The following is a 6,829-nucleotide window of genomic DNA, read 5'->3' on the forward strand; positions in this document are numbered from 1 at the left end:
AGAAAATGAGGTTAGTTTTAATGGACCCCTGCTAGTTCTTAGTGATCATTGCTTTCCCTTAAGATGGAATGTTGTATGGGGAGTTCAGCAAGATGACAGGTTTGGCTGGAATCTACTGGACAGTTGTAGAGAGGATTGTAGGTTGGAGTCTGATTGTGGATGGCTTTAGGTACCAGACAGAGGAGTCTGGCTGTCCTCTGCCCTGAGCAGACCACATCTAGCTACTGGGCCCTGTTCTGGGCTCCCCATCTTAGAAGAGTCACTGATAAATTGGACAACCCCCAGAGGAAAGCCCTAGGGTGGTAAAAAGCCCTTGAGACCATGCTCTTTGGGGACAAGTTGAAGGAAGTAGGTTGAGCCCAGAAGACTTGGGGGAAAGGTATATGGGGGGGAACAAGGCAGCTGTCTTAAAGTGTCTATACAGCTGTGCCATGGAAGAAGGATTCAACTTTTTCTGTTTCGTCCCAGATGGATGGAAGGTGAAAAGGGCCAGATTTCAGCTCCACTGAACATTAGATCAATCCTTAATGGAATGGGGTGCCTTAGAGGTTGAAGAGTCCCAAGTGTGAGCTTCAAGTGATACTGGGTGGAAAGGAGATCCTGGAGATCCTGGCTCAGGTCCAGGCCAGGTCTAATGGCCTCTGAGGCCCCTTCCATCTTGAAGATTTCTGCAATTCTAACACCTCACATGACTTGGTGACAAAAGTTTCTTGGGGCCCATGATGACTCTGGGCTGAAATATACAGCCAAGAAGTGAGAAGTTCCATGAAATTTAGACTGTCTGGCTGTCACCAAACTGGCCTGTCCCTCAAGCATTCCCAACCGCCTTGCTCCAGGCCCATATCCCACCACTCTGGTCAGACCTTCTCTATCCTGTATCATCCACACAGCCATCTGGTGTGTACGTTTTTAAGGGGAGGAAAGGGGAGGGATGGAAAACATTGGGAAGAAGGGGGCTGGCCAGCTACAGATGACTCGGAGCCACCTCTCTAAAAAAGAGAAAGTAAGAAGTGATACATTTGAAGATGACAAAGAAATATGGAGGGACTGCTGGCTCACAGACCTAGAGGTGGCCCTTAATGGCCATCAACCTCCTTGCTTTGACAGATGAAGAAACTGAGCCCCAGAGAAGTTAAGTGACTTGCTCAAGGTTACCTAGTGACCCAACCCAATAAACAGTGCCACCTCTGATGTGGTGATGCCAAGCAAAGGAACCAGAGTCAGAACAGCAAGATCCTCTCAGCCTTACTTTGTCCTCTCCCTCCTCTGTCCAGTGATGGCAGTGCACTACAGGGCCCCTGAGGTCCTGCTCAGCTCTCCTCTAGATATGAACTTATGAGCCAAGGTTTCTTCAGAGTCTACACCTTTCACCAATACAGATCTCCACTCCTCTATGCTTTTCTTGGCTTCCTCTTACCTTGTCAAGGCCTCCATATTGATGGCCCTGCAGCCAGCCAGGTAAAAAAAAACATCCTCACACTCAGCTGGGCTCGGCCCTAGAACAACAGACGTGCACACTATCACGAAGTCAACAAGAATTACAACAGCAATGATAACAGCCACAGAATTGGGGGTGGAGGGGAGAGTAATGCAAGAGGAAGAGGAAGAGCTCCCCAGGCTTTTGCACCAGCTGGCCTCTGCCCCGCGGAGCGTTCTTCCTCCCCACCTCTGCCTTTGTGTCCTTCAAGGCTCAGCTCAAATTGTGCCTTCTGCGGGTCTTTCCCCTATCCCCCCCCCCCGCCGCTAATGCTTTCCCTTCTGACACTGGCTTCCACCCACTCTGTACATATCATGTGTGTATCTATGTGTATGTCATGTGTGCATCTATGTGTATATCATGTGTGCATATGACCTCTCCCATTAGACTTGAGGGTGGATCTGGCTTTTCCTTTCTTTGGATCCTTCAGCAATTAGCAGTGTTTAGCACATAGTAGGAATTTGCTAAATGCTTGCTGACGACTGACAGGTCAGAAGGGGACATGGAAATAAACAGGATGTTTTTCTATTATTACATACACATGTTTGTAACAAGTTATAAATACTTTGTGGCATTTGTAGTTCTTATGCAATCATTGTTAATTTGAACATTTATTTCAGTTGATCGTTACTAAGTTTAGAATTTTTTTTTTTAGAGTTTAGAATTTTTTTAAGAGCATTTGGGGAAATGAAATGTCCTAGAGCAGGTTATTCCTATTTTAGCTTTTTCTAACCCAGAAAAGGGCCTTTGAGCCCCTACCTGACTCTGGGAACAGGCCCACTTGCCCTCCAGGCCCCTCTGACCCAGTCTCAGGGATCTATAAACCTTAGGTGATTGAAAACCTTCAGGTCATTCACCTCAACTTGGGATTTCAGCAATTTAGCCGGAGCGAACACCAGGAAGTAGCTCTCCCATCCGCACACATTGCCTTCTGTAAAGTCATCAGGGGCTTCAGGTAGAATAGTCCTGGGACGAAGGTACTCCATGAATTAAAACCTGGAGCACAAGGTCACCTGATCTTGAGGCCAGAGGTCTTCATGATACAATGGTATAATCACTATAATCACTATAATTGCTATAATCACTCCCATTTCTGTATTCTTTTAAGTGGTTACAAACGTCTTTCCTTGCCACAGCCCTCTGGGATAGGTCCTGAAAAGATTAAAGTCTCCATTTGACAGGGGAGAAAACTGAGCTTTGAAAAGTTTACTTGACTTACTCATCATTTCTTGGGACTTTGAGGTAAAGGGACTTTTTTTTAATTGATGAGAAAATGGAGGCTAAGAAAAGGGAAATAATTTGCTCAAGGTCACACAAAGAAGAGACACAGCTGGGATTCAAGCCCTGGCTCTCTGACCCCAGAGCAACACAAGAGGAAAGGAGGGATGTATTAAGAGACTCCCTGGCTCCAGCTGACTTTGACTCCATTCCAAAATCTCCTTTATTTCGGGGATGTTGGGTCTGCCTTGGCTGAGGGTGGTTTGACCCAGTGTTCCATATCGGCCTTTCCAACATTGTCTCTGAGACTTCTATACTTTACAGAATTCCAGCCCTGGAGTTGGTACTGAAAGGCAAGAGGGAAGACCCAGATCTGTGACCTGATGCTAGCTTCCCAAGAGAGGGGGAGAACAGAAGAATGTTCCCTTCCTCCAGACCCCAGATATGTTCTGGAAAGCTAGCAAGTGCGTTACAGAGAGGTAGCCTCATGCAGTGAAGAGAGCAGGAGCCAGGCCACCTGGTCATGAGGCCCAGAACTCCCATAACCTGCAACTGAGCTAGCAGCGTGATCTTAAGCAAATCATTTGCCTTCTCTGGGCCTCACTGTCACCATCTGAAAAATGAGGTAATTGAACAGTTTCTATTCTAAGGTCTTTTCCAGCTCTGAATTGTTCATCCTAAAGTCCCTCCCAGTTCTGCCACTTTATGAGGATAAAAGAAACTCTGATTCTCTTTCTCTGTAGACCCCTGCTCCACACAGAAATAGTTTAAGCTATCATAGTCCCAAAGGGCATCATAGAGAAGACAGAAAAGTATTTTCAAAGGCTCAGGCAACCAGGGAGAAATCCTGCAAAATTTTCTCAGATACTCATTGGGAAACCTGTCTGCACATAAGTTGTCTGATCGACTTCAAACTAGTCTTTGATAATAGGGCTTGGGAAAGACTAGTTTGACTTAGGTGTTGGTTTCCAAGGAAACTAGCAGAATGAATGGAGTAGTACAGTCCAAAGCAGAAAAGTGAAAGCACTTATCAAGGTAAGAATGAGGGGTAGAGAGGCTGAGAGGGGAGAGAGTCAGGGTCCCTCCCAAATGTTAGCCACAGAAATTTGCAGATGATACGATAATTTCCTTAGAAAACCCTAAAAAGGCAACCAAAAAGTAATTGAAGCAATAAATTCCTCAAAGTTTCAGGACATACAATAAATTTACATAACTCATCCGTATTGCTATATATTACCAACAAAACTCAGCAGGAAGAGCTAGAAAAACAAATTCCATTCAAAATAACTACAGAAGTCACAAAACATTGGAAATTGTATATCTACCAAGATACACCCAAGAACTGTATGAATCCCAAATCTTAAAGAAATTCATATGGAGGAGGAAAATGGTGAGAATCTTCTGGGTAATAACGAAATGTAATGAGGACTGGATTGCCAGCAAAACAATCCATTTGGAAATTGAGTTGTTACAAGAGGAGACAGGTCTGAGCTAGGGTCTGAGAGATGATTGTTGCAACATAGAGATAGCTTGTAACTGCATTAACAGATGACTCTTGGAAATGCAGCCTGGAAAACAGACATGCACCTAACTGCCCCTTCTCCCCCAAGGGAACTCCAGATATAATTACCCAAAAGATCAGAAATAAAGTGGACCTTATATTAGCTCTGTAGCTAAAAAGGATTTGTGGCAGGGCATACGGTATACCTAAAAGTTGAGTGCCTGTCATAAGATATCAGGAGCATTAAATCTGGCACTTGGAGAAGAGATAGGTTTATTGGTACCCACAACTGGGCAGAAAAGTTTAGGAGGCTTAGCAGCAGCTGGTTTCTATATTTTCCTACTGTATATATGTAGCCACCTGACTGTATAGAGAAAAGAGAGAAGGAATATGATCCCTACTGTTGGCCTTGTTGCCTGTGGTGTTCACAGGCTTAAAATAGAGTTAGCCCAAAGGCATTTGATTTAGGATTGGGGGCCTCTGGGAGATTCACCAATCACAATCAAGTGATCAGCACACTTCTTCCTCTGGGAAAGGTGGTACTGGAGTCATGAAAACCCAAGTTCAAATTCTGCTTCAGACACTTACAAGCTGTGGGACCCTGGTCAAGTCATCTGGCACTGTGCTAAGCCCTGGGCATACAAAGAAAGGAGCTCACAGTCTGGTGAGTGAGGCAACATGCAAACAACTATGTGTAAACGAGATATTTGCAAAGTAAATGGGAAATAATTAGAAAAGGGAAGGCCCCAGAATTCAGAAGGATTGGGAAAGACTTAATAAATGTTTATTGACTGACTGACCAACTGAACCTCTGAGGAGGGAGAGACTTTAGAAAAGAGAATGTCAGAGCTAGAAGGGAACACAGAACAAGGGATATCATAGTGGAATGTCTGATCTGTAATCATTCTTGAGATGCTGTCAAACGAATGTGTGGTGGAAAGACAAAAGGGCTGGATAGCTAGCCTTCCGTCTGCTCCCTAAGCCACCTCAGGTGGCTTAACCTCTCTGACTTGTCAAAGAAAGGGGTTGGGAAAGGCTCTCTCCCAACTCTGAATACTGTGGTCCATGAATAGTGAATAGGAATCTGCTCTACAGCACCCCCAACAGGAGGATCTCCAGCCTCTGCTTCTATGTGTCCACAGAGACCCACCTCCCTGCCTGCTTGTGGAGCTGGTCCTTAGGGAGCCAGTCAGGCAACAGGCATTCTTAAGTACCTCCCGGGTGCCAGGCCTTGTGCTAAGTTCAGGGGGTACAAGGACTTGTTGCTCTCAGACTAATGGACAGGTCAAGGTGCGGCTAACCATATACACTATGTGTGTGTGTATGTGTGTGTGTGTGTGTGGGTGGGTGTGTGTGTGTGTATGTGTGTGTGTGAGGCAGAGGAGAGCCAAGGTAGGGCAGCTACATGAGAAAACAGCTGAGAGCTTTCCTTCCATGGAGATTTGCAGTTCATGTCTCTGCCCTCCAATCAGAGAGGCAGAGGGTAGTCATGAGGTATAGTACCAAGGCTGAGTACCATGAAGGTGAAGAGGACCAGATTTGCCAGTGGGATGGATATGTGGGGTGACACTGTGTGTATGTGTGTATGTGTGTGTGTGTGTGTGTGTGGGTGTGTGTGTGTGAAGGATGACACAGACAGAGATTGGGAGCCTTGGTAACTGGGAGGACACTCACATGGGCAGGGCAGGTGCCCAAAGGTGGCTAGTCTTTATCCCCTTAAAGTTCTAGGGGTATCCCTGAGGGCTTGGAGGTTTCTTTTCCAGTATAGCTCATAAGCCCCTACCAGTGTGTTTCCCCCATTAGTGATCAGTGATGTCAACTAGGAAAAGCCACACAGCTGCTAGAAAGGAGTGTTTACTAAATTGGTATTCTGAGGACAACTGGTATAGTGACCTGGCCCCCAAAAGTCTCTGACACACTTCCCCACACAAGTACTTACAGAGTCCAGGGGAAAGTGGATTCAAGCTTGGAGAGCCCCTGTGGTTAAGTGGTGACTCAGAGTTCCTAGGCCTTGGTTTGGTGTCCCCAAAATGTTCCCTTTAGGGCTGATGCCACTTTTTCTTCTGGGCTCTTTGTAGAACCTGGAATCTGCATCAGATCTGCCCTTAGCTCTCAATTCATACACTACCATTTGCGGTTTCACCAATTCACTTTCATTTTCTGGGCCTGTTTTTTCATCTGTAAATTATGAGAACTGGATTAAACATTGGATTTGAAAGTGCTCTGGAGGGGCAGCTAGGTGGTGCAGTGGGTAGAGCTCCTGCCTTGGAGTCAGGAGGACCCAAGTTCAAATCCACTCTCACACACACGACACTTACTAGCTGTGTGACCCTGGGCAAGTCACTTAACCCAGATTGCGTCACCAAAAAAAGCAAAAAAAAAAAGTGCTCTGGAATGCTAAAGCTCTATGTGGTTGTAGACTATTGTTATGTGAATTTTATTATTTAGAAAAATAGGATCTCCCTAGCTTAGCTCCCTTTGAGGCAGTGCTGTGATGGTAAATGTTTAACAACCAGATCTTTGGGGGGGGGGGGGGGGGGGGGGGGTAGAGGTGATGGTAGGGGTATGTGCAGGCACAACCATTTTTAAGTTTAATCTGCATTATTAATTAACATTCTCTAACACATTCTGAA

Source organism: Vombatus ursinus, unplaced genomic scaffold (assembly GCF_900497805.2).
Source record: "Vombatus ursinus unplaced genomic scaffold, bare-nosed wombat genome assembly UNPS02003292.1, whole genome shotgun sequence".
In the NCBI taxonomy this organism is placed as follows: Eukaryota; Metazoa; Chordata; class Mammalia; order Diprotodontia; family Vombatidae; genus Vombatus; species Vombatus ursinus.